Consider the following 25,973-nt stretch of genomic DNA (forward strand, 5'->3'; position numbering starts at 1 on the left):
ATACATTCAAGTAGGAATTGTAAGTGCATGTGTGTCTACATCTATATCTGTAGATACAAATGCACACAAATACACGTGAAGGTTCATTTGGTAATATCACAGGAGAGATTTTTATTTATAAATTTTTTTTTCAACGTTTATTTATTTTTGGGACAGAGAGAGACAGAGCATGAATGGGGGAGGGGCAGAGGGAGAGGGAGACACAGAATCGGAAACAGGCTCCAGGCTCTGAGCCATCAGCCCAGAGCCTGACGCGGGGCTCGAACTCCCGGACCGCGAGATCGTGACCTGGCTGAAGTCGGACGCTTAACTGACTGCGCCACCCAGGCGCCCCAGGAGAGATTTTTAAATTAATGTTTTACTTTAATGAAGTCATCTGGCATTCAATTAAATTTTTTAAAAAATGAATTTTTAAATGTTGGAGTTTTTATTAATCTGAATTTTCACTTGGGTTTTATTATAATGAACTTGGAGCTGTCTTAGTTTTTCTGTGGAGACTACAAAATGGCATAATGAATCAGACGACCATAAGTCTATGACTATATTGACATCTGACAACACTGATGTTGTGCCACACAACAGTGCACGCTATATGCCTCGCCTAAGCATAATCCTAATGATTCCATACAAAGCTGAATGTTCATGTTGTTTGGAAATCTTAGTCTGTGTAGTTTTCTATTCCATCAAGTGTGCTGTTCTATTGTTTTATTACAAATGACTTTTAAAACCCAACTCAAAGGCTTTCCATTTGGTTTGAGTGTCATAATTTGATTTTGAGCTTGAGAATTGTGAATATTTTAATACTGGCTTCTTGAATGATTTTATTGGCATCTTACCATTCTGTTAAAAGAAACTAACAGGAACTTTGATTTTTTTAAATTACACTGTCCAGGTGAATTTTCAAATTTAGTAGTTACAAAAAAGAAGAGGGAAGACATACATGATTGAAATAATTGTGAGTTGCTAAGTAGAATTTTGTAAAACAGAGATAAATCCTCACGTGTTATGTGCTTTAAATCAATTCATTGTATGTTATTTTCTTCAAAAAGACATTTTAAATCATAGGTCAATCGGCCAGAAGAATATAAGTAAACATAAGAAATAATATCCCAATATTTAAAATATATCAAATTATTAAAATTTGTAAGCATTTCAAATTATATAATAGAGATCTGCTTCATATCTTTATATCTGAAACCAAAACAATCATGTAATCTCCATGAAGTCTTGTCTATTTATTCCTATCACTCGTGTGTATTCAGTGTTTAACCCAGAGTCTGAAACACAGTACGTGTTTAATAATTGTCTGTCAACTTTATGGATTAACCATTTTTGAATGATGGATTTATTAGAAAGCCATAAGTAAGTTTAAGCTTTGAAAAATAAAGACAAAAATAGCTTTTATATGTATTTAATTTTGAGCTGAGTTGAAATGCAAATAAAGACCAAATTTTGAATTAACCTGAGATGTTACCTATTAACTGCAGTGACATCAAGGCTTTTGCTGTATTATCTACAAATCGAGGTTGTAGTGTCCAAAAGCATAACCTAATACTTTTTATAACTTTTAAGGAATAAAATTTTTATTTGACCATTCTTTCAAATACTAATCTTTCTTGATGTCTTTGCTCTACTACAAATTATATCCAGTCAAAAATAACTTTGCTTTGTTCCCAAAAGAAAAGAACAGCTTTATATAGTAAAACAAATTAAAAATGATATCATCAATATTGATCAAATCTTTGTATTATTTTTTATTAGAATTAGTGATGAAAATGCACTTCTATTAAATATCTTCTAGTAAATCATATTGATTTATTAGTATTCCACGCATGGCACATGAAATTGTTAATGAGGACTATTTTTTCATTTTGGCAGGCAGCATGAAATAATTTGCCATCTTTGATTAGGAAATTAGTACAAGAAAAATCCTGTGTGTGATGGATGTGGGAAGAGTTGCCAACCAACCCATGCCACCACTCATTTCACCTGGTTTACAGAGCTTTTTATACATCAGAAAATTCACACCAAGAGAAAGCTTTTAAATCTAGACAAAGAGGGAAACCTTCCAGCCAAAAAAAGATAGTTGTTTCTATATCCCATAGCCTATGCAAAACATCGCATCTAAATATTTCAAACATCACATCTAAAATCACACTACAGGATTTACCCCCAAATCTGCTCCTGCCCTGTTAGTAAATGACACCAACATTGCCAAGTTGCTCGGGCTCCCAAACTAAGGGTAATCCTTGACTCCTCTCTTTCCCTTAACCCCACACCTAACCTAACCACAGATCCCATGTGTTCTGCCCTCTAAGTAGATCCAGGATCAACCATTTCCTTTTTCTTCTCTAACTAGTCTAGGCTTCTCTCATTTCTCACCTGCCATCACTCAACTGCCCTACGGCACAGCCTCTTGACTCCAGTCTACGCTGATATCTAAGATTCAACATCTCAACCAATTTGAAACTTATTCCTCCACCAGCTTTGGCTTGACTCCATGTCTGTAAGAAAGGAGACATCACCGTTGGCGCCTTGATTAATTCCCACCTTGTTTTTCTATTTCCCCTCCCACACTCTCTGTGTTGGTCCTGTCACCCCCAGAGCTACTAGAGTACCAGGGAGAACATGGAAAGAAGCCTTCAAGTGGCTCTTCAAAGGCCAAAAGATTTATCAAAGCAATAATCCATTTCTAGATATAAACACAGAAACAACTGACCTATTTTTCATTCTGTCCCACTGGTCCCTGACTCTTATTGGCCATGGAGATAGATAAAAGAGACAACAGTTCCTGTTTTTAAAAGGCTCCTGTACATTTATGGATGGGTAAAAAGCTAAACCTATAAACACAGGAAACTGGCATGATATGGAGTGAGAGGGAATTCAGGACACTGGGAGTTTTCCTGAGATACAGAGGGAAGGGATTCAGAGCCCTGGTGAAAAGAAACTATAAATGAAGAAGAGAGAAATTACTTTCCCTGACATCAAAGGAAGTGTGAAAAAAGAGAGTTGAGCAGAGTGTTCCATGGAGGGTCTTGTGCAGAGCAGGGGATTTCTAAAGAATATTAATGTCGCCCATCTGTGCCTCAGTTTCCCCCTCTCTCTCATGGAACCTACATGGTAACTACTTCATACAGTAGTTGTGATGATTAAAGGAGTCAATGTGTAAAGAGGCTAAGAACTGTAACTGTGCAAAGTAACCTCTCAGTACACATTTATTACCCAGTTTTGTAGTTTTCCACAACTGCAAAATAATTCTTTCTGTCCTAACAATTAATAGTTAGATGAAGCCTTACCATACACAAATTATGCTAATGAAAATTATCCACCCCCCCCCCATTTTTCTCCACAATTCATGTAGACACCAAGCAACACTGTTTTCATATTGTGCAGATGAGGAACATGAGCTGTCAATTTGTCCAGTTCCATAGGACTAGTAGAGTCATGGCCCAAACCTAAGTGTTCTGAATCCAAACTCCAGTGTCTTGACACTAAACTCGCATTCTAAACACAGGAGAACTTCTGAACAGATCCTTACACTGCCCCCAAATTTTGACTAAGCTAAGACCAAAGATTTTAAAACAACAACTCAGCTTCAATAAATTTGACATTGGATGAATGTCAAATGGCATAACAGACCTAGAGAAGGAAAGTCAACGCTAAGTTCCTATAGGGTGGAGGGATGAGGAAACTAATGAGACACAGCCAATTTGGCTCCAAGGTGCCCTGGAGAAGTTTAGGAATTAGAGGAACCAATCCAGAAGGCATAATGAAGTCAGGAGCTAAAAACAAGTAGATTGAAAGTTTTTGTTAGACTGAACCATATGCAACTGCCTATTGCTATGGGTTGAACTACATTCCCAGAAAATCTGTATGTTGAAGCCCTAACCCAAGTATGTCAGGATGTGACCTTATTTGGTCATAGGCTTACTGCAGGTATAATTAATTAAAATGAGATCATTAGGGTGAGTCTTAATCCAGTATGATTGGTGTCCTTATAAAAAGGGGAAATTCAGACACAGAGACACAGATTCAGGAGAACACCATATGAAGATAAAGCAGAGTTTGGGGTGGTGCAGCTAAAAGCCAAGGAAGGCCAACAATCACCCACAAACTGCTGGAAGCTGGGAGAGAGGCCTGCACAGATTGTCCCTCAAGGCCCTCAAACAGCCCTGCTGACACCTTGATCTTAGACTTCTAGCCTCCAGGACTGTGAAACAATAGCTTTCTGTTACTTAAGCCACCCAAATTTGCAGTACTTTGAGACAGCAACCCAAAACAAATACACCTATAGTTGATACATTTTGACCAACCAAAAAAGGCAGGAATTTCATTTGATTCAACCTAAATACAAGAAGTAGACTGTTGAGTTCTCCCTCTCCGCAAGCCCAGCAGAGCCAGATTTTAGTCTCTTGAGAAAAAGATGAGGTTCTTCCCATCTCTTGTATGTCATGTGGATCAAAAATTAATAGGTGCTATTTTAGCAAATAAGGGGCCGTTCAGTGAGCAGGTATCAATATGTTGATAACGGCTGAGAGGCAGGCAGAGGCTGGAGGAGACAGAGGCAAAGTGAGGCTTATAAGATGACACAGCTTAGGGCCAGTAACACCAACCCAGGCCATTGAGTAAAGACAACCATAGGGCAAGATGATGTCTGTCTCAGGGTCATAATTTGGAACACCACTGTCTTAGTCTCACATGCCTGGACTGTGCTGCAGTGACTTAAGTGGTAAACTTAACAGTCAGCTTCTAGGGGCGCCTGAGTGGCTCAGTCAATTGAGTGTCCAGCTCTTGATCTCGGCTCAGGTCATGATCTCACAGTTCATGGGATCAAACCCTGCATTAGGCCCCGTGCTGACAGTGCAGAGCCTGCTTGAGATTCTCCCTCTTGTCCGCCCTTTCCTCTCCCCCTCTCACACTCTCTCAAAAATAAAATACATAAACTTCAAAAGACAAAGAATCAGATTCTATGAAATAACAAGCCATGGTCTATGAGAAAATATTTTCAAATCACATAACTAATAAAGGACTTATATCCAAGAACATATAAAGAACCCTCAAAACACAATAATAAGAAAACAAAGAGCTCAGTTTTTTAAGACCGGCAAAAGATTTGAATAGCCATCTCACCAAAGATATATGAATTGCAAATAAACAAGGAACAGATATTTGGCATCATTAGTCATTAGGAAATGCAAGTCAAAACCAAAATAAGATATGACTACTTACCTATCACGATGGCTAAAATTTAAAAGACTGATCATACCAATTTTAGGGAGAATGTGGAGCAACAACTTTCATACACCACTGACGGGAATGTAAAATGGTACAACCACTTCACAAAACATTTTGGCAGTTTCTAAAATAGGTACATGTGGGGCCCCTGGGTGGCACAGTCAGTTAGGCATCCAACTTTGACTCAGGTCGTGATCTCACGGTTTGTAAATTCGAGTCCCACATCGGGCTCTCTGCTGTCAGCACAGAGCCTGCTTCAGATCATCTGTCGCCCCTCTCTCTGCCCCTCTCTGGCTTGCACACAGTCACACTTTCTCTCTCAAAAATAAATAAACATCAAATAATAATAAAATAGTTACATGTGCACGTACCAAACATTCTGGCCATTCCACTCCTAGGTATTTACTCCAGATGAATGAAAGCATATGTCCACACAAAGACTTGTTCATGAACGTTCATTGCAGCTGTATGTATGGTAGCTAAAACCTGGAAGTAACCCAAATGTTTATCAACAGCTGAATAGAAACAATTAGTTATGTATCTATTCAATGGAATACTACTTAGCAATAAAAATGAATTATTAATGTGTGCAATAAGATTAATGAATCTCAAAATAATTACGCTGAGTGAAAGAATTCAGACAAGAAAAGGAACATAATGTTTGAATCAACTTGTGTGAGACTCTAGAAAAAGCAAACCAATCTATAGTAACAGAAAGCAGATCAGAAGCCGCCTAGGGACAGGGAGAGATGGGGGAGAGATTACAAAGGAGCAGGAAGAGACTTGGGGGGGGGGGGGGTGGCTGGGTGATGAATATGTTCATTATCTCAATCATGGTAATAGTTTCAGGAATATATGTTATGTCAAAACTTACCAAATATTGCATTTTAAATATGTGCAGTTTATTATGTATATAATGCCACAATAAAGCTGTTTAAAAAAACTAAAAAATCAGATACTATTTAATCAAGATTTTTATATTTTCCCTTTTCTTCTTTTAAAAATATTTTAATGTGGGGGAGCCTGGGTGGCTCATTCGTTTAAGCCTCCAACTCTTGAATTTGGCTTAAGTCATGATCTCAAGGTGAGAGACTAAAGAAAAATTATCAGGTGTACCCACAACCGCAAGGAAAAGACCCCCCACCCCCTTCTCCCCCAGTCCAGGAACCAGCCAGGGCGTGCCCGGTTGTGGTTTGACCTGAAGGCGGGAACCAATCAAGTTCTGCTGAGTGTTCAAATTTAAATGTCAACCAATAACAGCTCTGTAACCTCGAAAAATCCCTAACTTCCCCATAACCTGTTTGTGCCTGTCTATAAAAGTGCTGTAAAAACCTCGCTCGGGGCCTCTTAGCGTCACCGGCAACGAGTGCGCGGAGGTCCGGGTTCGAACCTGCAATAAACGACCCTTGCCACTTGGCTTTGACTCTGGACTCTGGTGGTTTGTTTACGGGGGTCTCTCGAATCGGGGCATATCAAAGGTTCGAGAGTTTGAGCCCTGCCCCACCTCACCCCCTTACCCTTTCCACCTCCACCCCAGGCCCACATAGACAGCATGGAGCCTGCTTGGGATTCTCTCTCTCCCTGTCTCTGCTCCTCCCTCACTCAAGCTCCCTCTCTCTCAAAATAAATAAAATAAACATTTAAACAATAAAAACAAAAATATTTTAGTGTGGTTTAAAACCAAAGACTCACATAGAAAATTTTATTAAACCACAGCAAAGCTGTAATGAGAAGGACTCAAAGTTGTTAACACCAGAGGTTATACTTATTGCAAGTAAGCATTGTATTCGGTTTTGAGATTTTTGAAGGCTGAGGAGGAGAGGAGGGCAGGAATTGTAATGGTTTGCAAAGTTCTTATTATCTCAGGAATGGAGGCATACCAGTACTCAAAATAGATTCATTCTTGAATTCCAAAAGGAATTTATCACCTGGGGCCTTATGAGGACCATTGAAGGATTTAATGAGCTATTTCTTTAACAGCAATTCCATAACAATGGCCCAAACCTTCTTATGTGGCTATTTCCTCAATTCAGACAAAGGGCATACTATTAAAATCTAACCATTCCTCAGGGGAGCTAAGCCCATCTGGTCAGGAAGGTAGCATTCTGATTTTCTGTAGAGAACAGCATAGTTATATCTGCATCCTTACTTACACAGATAAACTATACTGAGTCCCCAGGCCTCACCTGCTGGTAGATACACACCTGGAGCTCAAGCAAAGTTTACCTTGTTACCTGCCAGTGTACGGGACCTTGGTGCTCTGACAAATCTGCCATTCTCCCAGGATTTCTGCCAGATGCAGCATCTGCTCCACAGACCCCACGGTGCAGACCTCTCCTGACACCGCACTGCCCATTGCAAATGACACAGGGCTCTGCAGAAGGCCACTCTGACTCACCAGGCCCCTTACGCCACTGACCTCCAGCCTCCAGGAGGTCTGAGATTTTGCAACCAACACAGGAGGCAGGGGACAGAGTGAAGTGAATATACCCTGAAGCAGAATCGAACCTGCGTAAGACTGGCTCCTTCCTCCCTCCGGATGGGTTTTCTCCTCAGAGGCCACTCAGTCCACCTTTAAATACACTTTGGTTGGGTCATAGGATTTTCTCCATGAATGGCTGGCCACCTCCAAATCCATGTAGTCACTCTGTGGTTCTCAAACTTTCCTGCATGCTAGAATCACCTGGGCATCTTCAAAAAATCAGTGTCCAGGACACTCCCAGACCAGAACAACTTGGGTGGATCCTGGGCGTCGGTATTTATAACAGACTCCAGGTGACTCCAGTGTACAGCCAAGTTTGAGGACCTGTGGTCTAGACAGAAACTGAAGCCCATGCTACAAAAGAATCAACAATTCTCTTTTGTCTAGCAAGACAAATGGAATTGAGAGTTAACTTACCTTGGATGGCTGTCTTCTCATCTCTGGTTTTGTGGCTTTTACCATAAATTCAAAGGAAGCTGAGAAACGTTTAGTAGAAAGAGAAATGCAAATTAAAAAGTTAAAACCAGGGGCTGTGAAAAGTCCCAGTACAATCAGGAAAACAAATTTTATGCTCAAGTAAAACACATACCAGGAATCACATACTCCCACCTTTGCTTTCCGCTGTTTGTTTGTTTTGTGCTGAAATGATAAGTTTCGTAAAGAAAGCATATTTCAGACTCAGCCTTCCCAGGAAACCTTCTACATTTTCTATTTAAATGATGGCACTTAGGATGATGTATGAATTTCAAAGAGGCAACGTCCAAGCTCATCTCAGGTTTACTTGGGCATTATTATTCATGAAGCCCTTTCTGAGCTCTATGTGAGGATATCTGAAAGCTGTTTCCAAAGACCAGGGACCCCTACTGTAATAAACAAGTCATTTACATGGGGGAAATGAAAAACCTGCCATGTCTGCCAAATGAAGGCAGACATGCCTGAGCAGAGGATTGATGAAGCGAAATTACAGAAAGCTGAAAGCTGGGTTAAAATACATCAAAACTGCCAAGTGATCGAATATATACCAACAACCAACAGAAATGGATGTTGGTGCCTAGTTCATGTTGAATGGATTTTTTTTGAGAGAAGTACATGTGAAAGTTCTGACATCTAAGGTTTGGCCATATTATGGCCCGGGATATCAGACACCGCCCACATCCCGATGAAGGCTAAGTGCATTTCTTATTGCCTCCCTCTCCAGGATTCAGAGCAGCACAAGTGTTAATGCTGCTTAAATATATACAGATTTCCTGTCCTCTGCAGTCATTGGTGGCCCAGTTTTCTCTCTCAGCATCTGGGAGAACAGCAATGGCCTGATAGAAGCACAGACAGTGGCCATCAACAGGCAGTGGCAAAGGCCACTCCGGAGGGGGTGTGACTTGTTTCACCCACCTGTTCTGTGTCCCTCTCATAGGGGACTATCCCAGATTATGAAATCTTTGGCTCCAAGTTCATTTGTTATATTTAACAATCATTTACAGAGCACTCATCGTGTGCCAGACACTATGCCAAGCACTTCTCAAAATGAGCCCTTCGTTTCTAGCAACAACCCTTCCCGTAAGATAGGTACTGCCATGATCTCAGTGTTACAGAGGAGAGATCAGAACCACTGAGAGGCTGAGTGCTCCAGGTCACACAAGGAGTAAACGGTGGAGGCAGGATGTGAACACAAAGCCAACTTCCGGTCTGGTCAGGTCTAATACCTGTTGTACTCTGCCTTTCTGGCTACTAAGTGACCTAATCATGTCTTGCTCTAATACTGTTGTATGACGGCTTAAAAACAGGTATGTGCTGTTTTTAAAGTCTTGTAAGTCTTTAAAATAATCATGAGGGGAAAAAATGGGGGAGGGAGGTATTTATTCCTCTTAGACCCTTAGCTGAAGGTTTAAAGCAGTGGTTCTCAAACTTTGGCATGTATCAGACAGAATCCCCTGGAGAGCTTGTTAAAACAGAGTGTTGCACCCCTAGAGCTTCTAAGTCAGCCGGTCTGAGTGGGGGCCAAGAATGTCTATCTCTAACAAGTTTCTGGATGATGCTGATACTGATGCTCTGGGGACCACACTTTGACAACCAGCAGTCTAAAGCACTACTTTTTAAAATTAATTTTTGAGAGAGAGAGAGCACAAGGAGGAGAGGGGCAGAGAAAGAGGGAGACACAGAATCCAAAGCAGGCTCCAGGCTCTAAACTGTCAGCAGAAAGCCAGAGGCGGGGCTCGAACTCCTGAACCCTAAGATCATGACCTGAGCCGAAGTTGGACACTCAACCAACTGAACCACCCAGGCGCCCCTCTAAAGCATTATTTTTAACTGCTGAGAGACAATAGCCTAATCAACTTTTGGCTATTAAAGGACTTCATCCTAAGCCATTTTTATATCATTAACAAGATAGGCAATCTCTCCTGAAAAGTAAAAGGAAAACCAAAGTGTACTCAGAAGAGTGTGTACAGATTAAGAGTGAATATACGTGGTTTTCTTAGCTTTTCTGTTTCTGAGAAGGAAAAAAAAAAAAAGATTAAAATTAGTGAGTAAACCAGAGGAAGTTTCAAGGTCCCCCCAAGATGTCAAAATCTCTCCAGGAGCCTGGGTTACTGGAGATAGGCAGAGACTGACTATGGCACCTGGCAGCCATGTGCCATTGGCTCCAATGAAAGGGGGTGGACCTGTCCCTTGGCATTTAAACCTTTTTCCACATGTCCCCATATGTCACCTTATTCAAGTAACTAGTATGTTATTAGTACTAATTGTCATACCTTTATTTTAATAAAAAGGTTTAAATAAAAAGTAAAATATAAATGATCAGAAGGTATGGTACACTTAGTCTCTCACCAATCAAACAATATTTTCTGGGGTTTTGTTATATACTCAACACTGTGCGGTGGTGATACCGAAATATCACCAACCATCTGTAAAACACAGCCTCTACCCATATAAAGTCACAATGTGGCTGGGAAGGCAAGTCATTCTCACTGAAACAGAAAAAAAAGCATACAAACATCAGAAGTGATGGTGACATGATTTACAATTTATAAAGCACATTCTTTTTCTTTATAGTAACATTATATTATTGTTGTATTTATTTATTCAACAAATACAAATCAGGCCAGTACTGTGCTGGACCCTGGGAATAGAAATAAAGACATGCTTCTTGCCATTAAGAGTTCACAGTCTAGAAAAGACAAGACATTTAAACAAGCATTTACCAAACAGATGTGATCAGAACCATAATTAGTGACAGAGACATGCACTGGGTGCTGTTAAAACAGAGAAGATGCAACTAATCTTCCTGGACTCAAAAGTCCTTAAAAGCTTCATGGAGAAGGTGATCCTGAACTGAGGCATGAAAGGTAAGCACACAAGTTTGTCACTAGAGAGGACACAGCATCCCACTGAGGAGCGGCATATGCAGAGGCATGGAGTCCTCATGAGGAGGCTGGATTCCAGGCCATGCAGCCAGAGCAGGTGGCCCATTCGAGGGAGTTGCAGGAGAAGCAGTTACTGGTGAGCATGATAGCCCTTGCCTGCCATGGGAAGGAAATTAGACTTTGATCCAAAACAAAATGGAAGCCATTGGAGAGTTATAAGCAGATATTGTATTGCAGAGAGTACTCTAGGAGGGAGTAGAGCATGGGGCTGAAAAGGAAAGAATGTTGCAATAATTGACCCATAAGATGATGAGAAGGAGAGGGAGGGGGGCAGGAGGCAAATTTTAGAGTTAATTAAGAATACAGATGGGGCACTTGAGGCATCTTTAAACATACCTCATGAAGGAGATGGAGAAATGCAGGATAAAAACATGGAGGGGGGATAAAACTCTGATACAAGTAAAGGAAAAAATAATAAGGAAAACACTTAATTCAAAAGAAAACAGAGGGGGGTAGAATGTGACAAATAAAAAGCAAAATTAATATTCACAAAATGAATCCAAATATACCAATAATTATGATAAATATAACTGGATTAAATTCTGAAGTTAACACAAAAATTTTCAGAAGGGATAAAAAAAATCCACCTAAATGTTGTTTACAAAGAAATGCTTAAAAGCACCAGTGCTCAGAAAAATGGAAAACACAGAAATAGAAAATTGTAGTAGGGAAATCAAAACCAAAGAAAGTGAATATAGCAATATTAATATCCGACAAAACAAACATTAGGACAAATAGCATTGTGAGAGATTAAAAAAAAAAGGTCCTTAAAGATTTAACTCATTGGAAAGATACAACCATTCTAAATTCGTGTATCCTTGACAAGAGCCTCAAAATTTGTACAGCAAAATTTAAATACAAGGAAAACCCAACAAATCCACTATTGAAGTAGCTAAAAACACTCTTAGTAACTGAAACATAAAGCAAACAAAACAATCCGCAAAATTATTAAGATCAAAACTAACAGTATTAGTAAAAGAGTGTACCCATCAATTGTTTTTTTTAAAAAAGTCAATCCAATAAAAAAAAAAATAAGCAAAAATATACAGACAGGCCATTTACAGAGAGATAGAAAGCATAAATGGCTAATAAACCTAAAAAAAATGTTCAACCTCACTAAAAGTCAAGTGCAAATTAAAATTATAAGATACCTGTCAACACTATTTCTGATGTTGGTGAGTCTGTGCTGCCAGAAGAGGTCCAATGGTGGCAGTTTAATTTGCATCAATTATTTTGGAGAGTGGTATGGCATCAGCTCAAGAAGCTGAACCCACAAACATCCCTTCATCCAGCAGTTTCACGCTAAGAGAGTGTATTAGTCTGCTCCAGCTGCTATAACAAATACCACAGATTGGGTGGTGTCAACAATGGAAAGAAAAGAAAAATTATTTTCTTTTGAATATAAAAGGCACATTTGATTTTTATCCTGGTTGAAGTCAGAGATACGAGTAGGATAAGAACAATATCCTGGCTTACAGATAGCCGCCCTCTTGTGGACTTATCAGTACACCCATCCCCAGTGTTCTCTGTGGGTCCTAGGCCCCTCTTCTTATAAGGGCACCAGTCAAATTGGAATACTTTCCACCCTAACAGCCTCCTTTTAACTTAATCTTTTCTTTGAAGACCCTGTCTCTAATTGCAGTCACACTTTGAGATACTGGGTGTCAGGACTTCAACACATGAACTTGGGCAGGCACAATTCAGTCCAGTTTCCTTAGGAGAGACCCCCTCTCATGAGCACAAAGAAACATGCGTAAGCAACTTTATTGCATTTGTTGTAATAACATATAAAAACAAAAATATCAGAAATAAACTGAATGCCCATCATTAGGGGAATGATAATAAATTGAGGGATTTGGGAATAACATACTCCTTTTAAAATGAACTATAGTTACATATATCAACATGGATAAAAATCATAAATACATATTTTTGAATGAAAAAAGCAAGTTGCAAAAAATAACTCATGCAAAAGTACCACCTATGTAAAATTTTTGAATATGCAGAACAATGTATATTATTCAAGGCAAGTTAAATATGTAATTATATGTAAATATGTAAAAGAGATGCATGGCAATAATAAATTCAGGATGATGCTTCTGTGGGGGGAGGGGCATGAAGAATGCATTTGAGAAAAGTACACAAGGGTTTCAATTATGTTGATTATAATTCTTTTTTTAAATTTTTTTAACATTTATTCCTTTTTTGAGAGACAGATAGAGCACAAGCGGGGGAGGGGCAGAGAGAGAGGGAGACACAGAATCTGAAGCAGGCTCCAGGCTCTGAACCCGACACAGAGCTTGACAGGGGGCTCAAACTCACAAACTCTGAGTTCATGACCTGAGCCCAAGTTGGCCACTTAATTGACTGAGCCACCCAGGCGCCCCATTCATGTTATACTTCTTAATCTGGGAATCAAGTATCTTGGTATTCAGTATATTGCCATGAACATCTTTTGAATGTCTGAAATACTTATCATAAATTAAAGCCAAAATTAAACTATTTATAAGAATTATGACTATGTTTTCATTCTCTTGTACAAAGTTATCTATGCCTTTTTGAACTTTCTTTCACTTAAGAAAAGATACACATTTTTAAGGAATTTTTAAAAGGGGCTAACTGTGGAGGAGAACTCTAAGAACCCAGAGAAGAAATATTAATATAACAATGCACAAAAAGTAAAATAGAAGACTCCTCCAAAATGAAATTTTACGTTACCAAGACAGAGAATGATGAAGGAAGAGAAAAACAATTGGAAATGAGAAGAGTCAAATGTTTTAAGATGGCTAAAATTCTGGGATGCCAATAATCAATATGTATAAATCAACCTGCGAGAGCCTAACTCAGAAAAACTGTCACAACACTGAGCGCTGCAATCAACTTGGATATTGTTCTCATCCTATTCACATCTCTGACTTCACCCAGGATAAAAAATCAAATGTGCCTTTTATATTCAAAAGAAAATAATTTTCTTTGCATTTAGCTTTTTCCATCACCATCAGCAAGTCATTGGCACAGACTTTTGAGAGTCTAGTTATATTTCTTAAAATGGAATTTAGACACAGGCATCCATGAACAGTTCTCTAAAGAGTTTGAACAGTGGACTCATTATAGCAGAGAAAAGTGAGGTTATGAACGATCAAATATAAGTAAATAAAATGCATTAGTACTTTATTGTTATCAAAGTTTTAGTAACATGTTAATATTTTATTAATGACAATTCAGATTCACTATACTGGTGTAAGTTATTATGAGTACAACTGGTAAACATATAATCCATGTTTCTCTGCAGATTTCTTTGCTCATGGTCAAAGCAGGGCTACTCAGTACTGGCTGGTAATGTGTAACTGGCTCTGTCCCTCAGTTTTCTATGACAGAAATCTCAAGGTCCCATTCCACTACAATAATGCCCCACTATTTCAGGCACTCCCTCAGTCTGGCTCTTTGAGGTCTAAGCAAAGAAATGTGCTGTGGTACATCCTCATCTCCAGGTGACACCCACCCAGTGGCACCCAAACCATCTGCTGTGTCAAGGTCCCTATAAAAGGGAAAGGCCAGTGACCTCTCTGCTACATCACAGCAGCACTGGGCAGTGGTCAATTGGACCACATGCAGGTATTCAAGACAAACATGTCTATTCAGAGTTCTTCTGTATTGTTCATACTAGAGTTAGAAGAGCTACAAGCTGAGAGGAGTGGAAACCAGGAACTTATGTCTGTCTGTCATTGATTTAGACCTCGGCACATGGTAGGTACTCTCACTGAAGGAAAGAAAGAATAAATAAACTGAGGCACTGTCATGGTGTACCTTCTCAGCCCAACTCCCTCTTCCCTCAGCATGAGCTTCCCCTACAAGATCTCCATTTTTTCACTTCACAGGTGATGCGCACCCTGAAATTATCCAGACATTCTCCCACATAGCTGAATGAAGGTAAGCATAGTTAGGTTTAAAGTGGGACCCTGTTACCTGATAAATTATACCCCACAATACAACCAGATTGTACACTACTACAACTGTAGTGAGTTCTACAGTGCTCAAAATATTTCCACAGAGACTGGAAAGCCATCTGTTAGAAACAGAGGCACAGCTTCTCCTGCCCTAGAAGGGAGGCTGGGCTCCATGACTTCTAAGGACATTTCAAACTTTAATGTTTTCTTTTCCTAGTGACAGCAGACTAGTCAGTGTCACATTCCTGGGTCTTCTAGACCCCAGTTCTGCTGAGAATCAGGGCTTCTGAAGGCAATACAATATAAGTCTGCTCTTCGGAATCCAACCATATTCCTCCATTCTAAGACATGCCTTTTTTGCACACATTAATACCTCTGAAATAGTGATGTGTCTTACCATCAGCGGCTTACTGTTTAATTGCCAGGGCTTTGCTTTCTTCCTTAGAGGCATATAAAGTAATATCGTGCCTTAAAATTGATGGCATCTTTGCTTCAATTAAATATGTTAGGTCTTCAGCAGCCTCCTCAAAAGCTCTCAAATGGAGAGTCAATCCATTCTTTTTTCTTGTGATTTTCAAATATATGTGCTACATCTTCAGCTATATACCCACAGGCTTTGTAGGCAAGCCCTTCTCCCATTTGACCCGGGCAAGGACTAACATTTTGGTTACTCAACCACTGTAGAAGAGAGACAAGTGGCAAGGAGATATTTCACAGGATTTAGGGATGTCTTTTTGCAGAGCTGCATTAAGCAACTTGTCTGACCCATCCAGACCCATTGGTTACTAAATGAAGCCACTCTATGAGAAAAGTCCCACAACCATACACCTCTTTGGAAATCACTGGTAGCCTTCTGTCCCTATTGGGTGCTCTAATTTCTCAGCTTGGAATTTTAAGAATCCAAGGAGCCAAATCTAGTCTACATCTACCCTGCAATTTCTTCTTCATCAGAGAGAAATTAAAATCTGGAGGAACTCACATAGTGTGAATCACTGACCAAACCAAAAATTTCAGACCCTGGAAGTTGCTAAAATGTGTAAGATCAGGGACTTTCTAAATGGAATCTCTGAGCTTCATGATATTTTGATTGCAAAATGGAGGGTGAATCTCATAAAAAGAAATGTTTGAGAACAAAAGCCAAATCTCTCTGTCCTTGACCATTTCTAATATTCCCTGTGCTGCTGTGGTTAGCACACCCTAGGGTGATCCCAGAGGAGTGACCTTTGTATAAATCCCTCCCCTTGAGTGTGGGCAGGGCCTGTGATTTGCTTCTAACCAATAGAATATGACAAAGGTGATGTCAATCCCATGATGGTATTACATTATTTAAGGCTCCTGGCAGAGTGAAGAGAGACTTTCTCTGTTGGCCTTGAGGAAACAAACAGCCATGCTGTGAATTGCCCATGGGAGAACCATGTGGCAGAGGATTGCTGGGCTACCTCTAAAAACAGAGAGCCGCCTCCAGCTAATAACCAGAAAACAACTGGGGCCCACAGTTATACTGCAAAGAAATGAATTCTACCAACAACCTGGGAAGCTCAGAAGGACATCTTTTCTCAGATGAGCCTCCAGATAAGAATGGAGCCCAATCAACATTTTGACTGCAGTCTAGTGAGACCCTGAGCAGAGGACTCAGTCAGGCAGTGCCTCCCAGATTCCTGACCCATGTGAACTATGAGATAATAAATGTGTTGTTCTAAGTGACTGTTTGTGATAACTTGTTATACCAACACAGACTCCCTTCTGCTCTTCTGCCTCCCCCTTTTCTTCCTATCATTGTGTCTGCAAACATTCATTCACACTTTATATATACATATAAAGAGAGAAAGGGAGAGAGAGGGAGATTGAGGGAGAGAGAGAGAAAAGGAATCTACTCTGTTTAAGGTTCTGGACCAGACTCCTAGGATACAACAAGGATCAAAACAAATTCTTCACCTTCTTAAAGTGTACATTCTAGCAAAGGACCACAGACAATAAGCATATGAATAACTATTCTTTGACAGTGATAACTAGTTTGAGAAATAAAACTAACAGGGGGATGTTATTTAATCCCCCATTACTTTAGATTTGTTTTTAATTTCTATTCCCCTTTCACCTTTCTTTTTCAATATGGATATCTCCCCCTTGGGTAAAATAACAAAATTCATGCTATCAAGTGGATGAACCGAAGGACATTAATTTACCAACAGAAAGATGAACTAATAGATGAAAGATAAATTACTGTGAAAATGAAATGTTCCAATGAGGCTGACAAATAACCATGAGCTGGTCCTGGGACTCTTACTGTATAAGAAGGTTTTAATCACAGATGCTTCCTCCACCCCTTTTTGCTTTTTCTTTTCTACATAAACATTTGTCTCAGCATATTTCACCACACTCAGACAGTGTTAATGGTCCCCATCAAGGCTCACTAACCCTCCTCCTCTTTCCTCCCTTCTCCCCTCCCCTCCCCCACTTCCTTCCCCTCCTCTCCTCTCCTTTCCTCTCCTCTCCTCAACTATTTGTAGGCAGTGTGGAGGAATCTGGGAACCATAGTATAGAGAAAACAGGTAGAGGAATTTGAGTTTTTAGCTTGGACAAGGCTTTTCTTGTCCAAGTGACTAACAGCAAACCCAACCAATTTGCTAACAAGAAACTAAATCAATGGGATCAAGTTACAAAATAGACAGATTCCAGACAACTATAAAAAATTTTTTTGATAATTGGAGTTTGTTCAAAATGGAATGAGTTGCCTAAGAAACTTGTCCCTGGAGGCATTCAGGCAGAGCCTATCTGCCTTTTTCCTATGGTTGTTATGGGCCATTTCCACAGTGGCTAGAAAAACTGATGATGAATTGATTTATTACCCCTCTGTATCAGGGTTCCGTTACAGAGGACAGAATTCACTCTGGCTACTTTAAGCAGAAAGGAATTTATTATCTGTTATTAGGTGGCTGGCAGAAATACCTGGAGAGCAGGCTTGTGGCTGAGATTTTAGGAGCAACTTTCAGAACCATACAGTGGAACTCACCTCCTGAGGGAGCCTCTGCCATTTTAGAAAGAAAGCTGAGGAATCAGAAAGCTGCCACCGTATCTGCTGCCTCCAGGATCACACTGCCTCTGCCATGATTAGCACTACCAGAATGGAGACATCTGCCTTCCAGAATGGAGACTGCCTGCCCAGTCTCATGGGGCTATCTATGTCTGCTAGGCAGAAGCTAGGACATTTGCAGAGCCCAAGATATAAGGAAGTCTGGAAATAGAGGCTTTGGGAACAGAGGAAACTCAGTAGGATTTGGGGGCTCTGGGTTCTCTGACTCATCCAAATCCTCCCAAAGGTGGCCATTTCCAATTTTAAGTTCCTACTTCTTCCCACAGTTGTTCCAACGTTCACATGCAATCTGATGAGGCTAAGAGCTCAACCCGTGTTGTAATTAAGCACTCCCGCGCCCAACCACCAGATTCAGTAGCTGACTTTGATTGTATCAACTGTTCAGAAGTAAGAGATAGGAGATTCTTTTAGGGCGGAAGCAACTCACTAGTTTCTGCCCTATTCTTCACTAGTTTTTACAAAGAAACCCTGGCACAATTGAGCTGAGCTTCCAGGGATGATGACCCTCAGAACAAAGCAGAACTTGCTCACCAGGGAACTGCTGCTTCTACCTCGATCAGGAAGCCACCTACTAGCATGACGACCGCTACACCTCCCTTGCAAATGAAATACCATGCTTCTCAATACCCACAAAGCTGAAGCCAGACAGTAGGGGCTCTGCTACAGCTGCTGCAGAAAAATGCTAAAGACCTCCGCAACTATATTTGCCTCATGATGGTTGCTTTTTCCTTCAAATCTTTCAAGGCTATGTCTGCTTGGACATAGTCATTCTACTATGACTGGGTCATTTATAGAACCCAAATGGAAGGAACTGTAGTAAATACAGTATTTAGCTTTCCAACCCCTATCGTTCAGTAAGACATGATCCCTGGGCGTCATCCTCAAAAAACCTTCAGCCCGGCAATTGGCTTTTTTTTTTTTTAATGTTTATTTGTTTTTAGAGAGAGACAGAGAGAAAAAGAGAGACAGAGAGAGAGTGTGTGTGTGAGCAAGGAAGGAGCAGAGAGAGAGGGAGACAGAGGATCTGAAGCAGGCTCCTCGCAGACAGCACAGAGCCTGTTGCAGGGCTGGAACTCACAAACTGTGAGATCATGACCTCAGCCAAAGTCAGACAATTAACCAACTGAGCCCCACAGCTGGCATTTTTAAAAGTTGGTCAGGTGAAGGGCACCTGGGTGGCTCAGTCAGTTAGGCATCCGACTTTGGCTCAGGTCATGATCTCATGGTTCATGAGTTTGAGTGCCACATGGGGCCCTGTGCTGACAGCTGGGAGCCTGGAGTCTGCTTTGGATTCTGTGTCTCCCTCTCTCTTCCCCCCCACCCTGCCCCCACAATCACGCCCTCTCTCTCTCAAAAATAAATAAGCATTAAAAAAATTATTTTTTAATTTTTTAAAATAAAAGCTGGTCAAGTGATAATTAAAATTAAATTATTCGATTAATTAAATTAATGTTTAAATGTTCAGCTGGAGTAAGAACACTTGCCTCAGCAGATCCCTACTCTGCCCCATTCTTGGCCAGGGACTCAAGAATGAATGAAGTCTTCACAAAGAATCCTGACATCTGTGGGATCAAAACAATCAGGAGAAATTTTTTTTAGTGAATAATATCCAACATGCATCACATTTGGCTTCTATAAGGAAAATTAAGGCATTAAGGCAGGTGTTCTGATTAGAAGATTTGGCTAATTTTATGAAACAGACTGGTTGGATTTACATTATGCCAATCTCTAGGAAGTCCAAATGGCTCATCCAAACAGTCTTTACACCCATTACAAAACAATTGCTGGGACACAATGTGCCTCACTTGCCATGTTAGTGCTATGAGGAATACAAAATAGACAATGGCATCTCTGCCTTGAGAGCTCTGTAAGCCTTTGCCAGTGACACAATTAACAGAGAGAAAAATTATGATTAAGTTACTTGTTGTTAAGTAGTCAAAAGCATTTAGGATGCTCAGACACGGGGGTCAGAAAACTATGGTTCAGGGGTCAAATACAGTCCAATTTTATTTATGTAAATATAGTTGTATTGGAACATAGCCACACCCATTTACTTATACGCTGTCTACGGCTACCTGGGTACTCTAACAGCAAAAGTGAGTAGTTGCAACACAGACTATAGAACCTGTAAAGCCTACACTGTTTACTATCTGGCCCTTTTAAGAAAACTTTATTGACCCCTGTTCTTGTACAATGACCCTATTGAATGGGCCTCCACCCATGCACACCCCACATCAGTTTCCCATTTGATGGTACGAGGTAGGGGTGAGATGGAAGCTGACCCAGGAGTATCTCACCCACAGGTGTAGGTAGCCAATCAAATACTCCCTCTCTTGAGAATTGGAACTCAGCATCACAGACTCTAGTCAAATAGTGACAAGTTCTTGAATTAAAGAGTAAATGTTGAGTGAAGACCAGGCTCAGCACCAGAGCAAACAAATAAATAGATGATAGATAGATAGATGATAGATAGATAGATAGATAGATAGATAGATAGATAATAGATAGGAGTTGAAGTTCTATGGCAGAAGAAATGCCATGAGTAAATGGCATGAGTAAACAGAAGAAGCAGGAGAATGGAGCATCTTGTTTTCTAGAGAACTATATGAGATATCGGATGGGAAATACTTTGTAAATCTACTGAAATAAATTGATGGGCCAAAGTATACATCAAGCCCTAGTACTTGCTCCTAGCTTGGTTCCAGGAAGCAACTCTTAAGTTGATGGAGAGCATGAAGAAAGGCCGAGTGAGCAGAGTGGATTGCTGTTTATCTCCCCTCTCATCTGAGAAATACATTTCAGTGATGCCTCAGTTGCCTCAAAGTGATCTGTCATTAGGAAACCTAAGACAGAATGATCTTAAGATAATAAACCAACAGTTCTCCAAATGTGATTCCCATACCAAGAACATCTGCATCTGGGAACTTGAGATTTCTCTCTTGAATGCCCTGATACCTCAAATAATTAAGTTTCAAATCCTCTTAGCCCTACTGCAGACATCATAAATCCTGCCTGCCCCACTGACAACAGAAAAAGTATAGGGAATCAAATGAGAATCTCCAGGTCCCAAAGTCCTGTTCTCTTCTGAAGTTTTCCAGGCCACACGGACTCTTTGGGGTTATTTCTTCCATACATCTGTGAGAGAAGAAGTGGATTATAGCCTTGGAGCAAAGCTTCTCTGCTTGTTTGTCACAAAAAAAAGACTGGTTCCAAGTGCATGGCATTGCTACAGTCAAGACTGTATGAAACTCTCTTCAGCAAATGCCACAGCCATGTTTACTCCTCCAGGCCAGTGGTTTGCAGCCCTGGCTGCATAAAAGAATCATTTGGAGGCTTTCTTTCTCCCCAAACTTTATGGAGGTTAAATTGACAAGCAAAATTGGATATATGTAAAGCATACAATGTAATGGCTTCATACATGTATACATTCTGGAATAATTACCACAATCAAGTTAATTCACACATCCATCACCTCACATAGTTACCTCTGTGCTTGAGATCCACTCTTCTAGCAAATTTGTAGCATACAATACAGTATTATTAACCGTAGTCACCATGCTGCACATTAGATCCCCAGAACTCACTTAACTTATAACTGAAAGTTATAAGTTCCCCGTGACCAATATCTCTGCCTCTCCCCCACCTCCCAGCATTGGCTACCACCATTCTACTCTGTTTCTGTGAGGACGACTTTGTTCTTAGCTTCCACAACTAAGAGGTGCCAAGCAGTATTTGTCTTTCTCTCTCACCTGGAAGCTTTTAAAACATCTCCATGTTGGACCCACCGCAAAGACCCCGCCGTAACTGTTCTGGTGTGGGGCCCAGGCATTGGTGCTCTTTCAAATCCTCCCCAGCAAGTTGAGGATCACCAATCCAGTGTTTCAGATGCCCTTAGACCTGCCGACAGAAGGAATGTGATTTCTCGCCTCCTACTTCTAAAGCCTGTCACCAAGAAGGACGGGCAGAAAGCAGGCGCAGCATGGGCTCAGAGATTCTCTCCCCAGCTCAGCTACTCCAGCAGAAAACAAACCAATCAGAGCAATGTAGGCTTTAGGTGCCTCAGAGCAAACAGTCAGCAGGATAGCTCACTGTATGTATTCTTCACTAGCACCAGGGAGAACTTAAGAGGGTTTTTTTTTCCTAATTGTTATTATGCTTCGAAGCACTTATCTATGTGCCTGACACAAAGAATAAAAATGCATGGTCGTCTAAGAACAGGAATGTGCAGTGAAAGAAATAATAATAATAAAGACAAAGGAAATAAACAAATACAAACTAAGCCATAAAGCAATGCGATCTTCACTTGGCAATGTGGAAGCATCTGTTCATTTATTCATTAAATATTCACTGTGCACTGGGGCGCCTGGGCGGCTCAGTCGGTTGAACACCCTACTTTGGCTCAGGTCATGATCTCACGGTTTGTGAGTTCGAGCCCCGCGTCGGGCTGTGTGCTCTCAGTTCAGAACCTGGAGCCTACTTCAGATTCTGTGTCTCCCTTTTCTCTCTGCTCCTCCCCCACTCAAGCTCTGTCTCTCAAAAAATGAATAAACGTTAAAAAAATTTAAATATTCACTGTGCACTCACTATATGCCAGGCAGAGTCTGAGATGATAAATGTGGGTGAACAGAATGAGTCATCTCTACTTTCAGCCTTAGAGTCTGCAGGGAGATAGGTATAAAGCAGAGAAGCAGACAAGTAACTGTGAGCTGAGCATGTGTGATGATTTCAAGGGTGGAAACCAGCAGGTGCTACTCTGAAAGAGAATGAACAAGGGCATGGGGGGGTTAAAATGTAGGGTCTGAGAAGACAGAGCTGCAGAATGGCTGGGAAGGACCTTGTCATGCTAATTGTGGGGGGTGGGGGCAGGGGGCACAAAGAGAATAAGATGTCATGTGTCCTCCAGGTGGGAAAGAGGTTGGTGACTTACAAAAACCAAAGGAAGGTGAGTGTGGCAGCTGGGAGTGAGGTAGGGGTAGGGAAGAGAGAGTGGAAGCTAGAACAGTCTGGGAAATACTGTCACCAGTGAGGTCTTTTAAACTGAGGCTTGAAATACATGTTGACCAAAACAGGTCTTATGGAAATCAAAGAGGGACTCTAAGGAGAAATTCCCAGGACAGGTCTGAGTTTTGGGAGGCCTGAAGCTTATGAAGCTACAAGGAAAAGAATACGAGATGGGGAATACAAAGTTGCCCAGGGCCCCTTGCAGAGCCTTGGAAGGGCAGGGGAAAGAGGCTCGAGGCTTAAGTTTGGTTGGCTCCATGGGAAGTCTGCCCACAATCTCCATTCCAACCCTATACCTCCCACTGCCTGGAGTTGGGGAGACTCTCCTGGAGGTGCCTCATTAAAACTTACACCCCCTTCTAAACACACTCATTCCCATTCAGGCCAGCATGCCAAAGAAAGCAGTAATGTGGGCAATCAGGATTCTTTCAGTCATCTAACAGATATTTATGTATTTGTTAGGTTGCATCCAAAGTGTATCACTTTTTGTTGAAAACTATCAAGCACTTAATAGGCTTTGAGCATGACCCGAAGAGACATATGTATTTCACAGCCGCTTTGTACCAAGTACTATACCAGACTCCAGGGATACAGCTGTGAATTAGATAGATACGCCTGGCCTTATGGATTGCCATCTTGCATTCACCTTAGCAATTTTCAAGTAAGAGAAGGTTTTTGGTCTCCTTTGTAAGTCTCGGCTAGTGACCTGGTCACAGTTAATGACCTCCCAGAAAGTATAAAGTCTTTTACAAAATGGACAATCTCCAAGAGTCTTCTAGAGAGACTGCCTCATGAGAGCAGTGGGTGGGAGTGATCGCCAGCATTCTGCTGCTGATGCATCTTTGCAGGTTCCACACAGAACTGCCCCTCTGGGGAAGGCATTGTAGGTGTACTTAGACACTCGTTAGTTTCATTTTGTAGATAGAGATCAAGCCTGGTGAGGGAAGAAGGGGCAGAATGTCTACACATGAGTTTCAGGAGTGTGGTAGTTGCCTTTTCCACCAGAGAAGTCTGAGAGCAAGATTTGGCTATGGTGGCGAAGGCTGGATTCCAATGGGCTGCCCTGAAGTAACTGAGGGAATGAAGAACTTCAAGGGAAGGGAGGAAATGTTAGGTCAGCCCTTGTTTAATTAAAAAAAAAAAAATGCTTTTAGAGGGAGACACCTCCCCAGCAACTATTATTGTCTACTTTGCAAAAATAGCGTGGAGGCTATTCTGAGTTCAGGTTGAAGTTTCAACAGATTGACTTTGAATGTCCCTGCAGTGGAGGTGGGGCAAAGTTTATACCTGAGGCACAGAATTTGGAATCTTCAGAATCTGCTGTTTTCCCCCATCCTCTCTTCCCAGAGTATAGCAGCATCTCAAATAATATCTGGTCAATGACCTCCAAATAGTGCTTGTGTCCGAATAATACACCGAAGTTTCAGGCAGAGTATTCCTAATCATTGTCCGAATTGTCCTAACAACATTCAACACACTCCAAATTCCTGTTGCTTCTTTCCAGTGTGAATTTATTTTATGGTGCCAATTACCTGGTATAAGGGAAAAGCCTTTAATAAAATGTCTAGTGTGGTCTGTTTTTGAGATTACTCTGACAGGTTTTGGTATATGACCCTTGGTGACCGGGGGCCCCGTACCCTTATGTGTCACCTCCTATCTATTAGATACAACAGAAATATAAGGTAATTTGGAGTATATTAGGGGCATAAAGAATCTAGGAAACCACACCTTAGAGACATCATCAAAATGAAGAATGCAAAAGGAAGCAATTTTGCTGGGGTTTGGCTTTTTATTTCTGAACTTTGTGCATAAAACAATCCCTTTGAGCCCTTTGGAGTAGGGTCTAAAAAGTACCATTTTTTTTCTTGAATATTTATTGAACACCACGTAGGTGTAGGGCATGACTCTATGAGACACATGGAGACATAAAATGCAAGCTCTGCCCTCCCTCCAGAAATATACAGTCTGCTTGGGAGGCATAAGATGGATAGAGAAAAGACAAATAACAGACCCAGCTGAACATTGTGAGGAGCACAGACAGTTTGGGCTACAGAAAGTCAAATACCATGCATAGTCCCTAAGACCTTTGGAGCAAGTGGGAGATTGAAGAATATTGAAGGAAAAGGAGGGGAAAGCATTTAGAGTAAAGTAAAGGACTTGTAAGAACATGTATTTGGAGCAGGTAGGGTGGTCAAAGAAAGAACATACATGTTTTTTGTCAGTGTTCTGCAAACACTAACTCACGGGCTAAATTTGGACTGCCATTTTTTCGTAAGGCATGCAAGCTTAGAAAGGGCTATATGTTTTTTGATGGTGGAAAAACAAAGATATATTTTGTGACACATGAAATTTCTATGAAGTTCAAATTTCAGAGTCAACAAATAAGGTGGTTGGTGCTCCTTCATGCAGTATCATCTCTGACTTTCTCAACTGCAACAGCAGAGTTGGGGAGTCACGACAGAAACTGTTGTTGGAAAAGCCTAAAATATTTACTGTGTGGTTCATCATAGAAAAACATTGCCTCCCCCTGGCTTATCTGAGGAGAAATCACTTGAACAGATCCAGGCACAGGGGGACCATTGGGACACAGGTCATGGTGAGTCTCACTAGGTTATGGACTTCAAACTCCACTGTCTTAACAATAAGGATCCATTGAAGGTTGTTAAGCAAGAACAGAGAAGCAGGTGTGAAGATAAAGACAGAAGAGAGATTTGAGTCAGGGAACAATTATGAGCACTTAGTTGAAGTGTGATGTGATCAAGACTTGACTGGTTGCCTTTACTATTCTCCTGAGGACA

The 25,973-nt window shown here is 40.8% G+C and overlaps 1 long non-coding RNA gene across 1 annotated transcript in view; it reads right to left on the reverse strand.

The window, feature by feature from the left end:
• LOC128311241 (uncharacterized) overlaps nucleotides 1-22,952 on the reverse strand; it is a 61,450-nt gene extending 38,498 nt beyond the window's left edge. The window contains exons 1-3 of the long non-coding RNA XR_008289429.1: nucleotides 21,924-22,952; nucleotides 8,135-8,193; nucleotides 5,607-5,721 (exon numbers count right to left, since the gene is read on the reverse strand). This is a non-coding gene — a long non-coding RNA (uncharacterized LOC128311241). The remainder of the gene's footprint in view (nucleotides 1-5,606; nucleotides 5,722-8,134; nucleotides 8,194-21,923) is intronic.
• Between the last annotated feature and the right edge of the window lie 3,021 nt (nucleotides 22,953-25,973).

The sequence above is a fragment of the Acinonyx jubatus genome, chromosome A3, assembly GCF_027475565.1.
Source record: "Acinonyx jubatus isolate Ajub_Pintada_27869175 chromosome A3, VMU_Ajub_asm_v1.0, whole genome shotgun sequence".
NCBI classification, from domain to species: Eukaryota; Metazoa; Chordata; class Mammalia; order Carnivora; family Felidae; genus Acinonyx; species Acinonyx jubatus.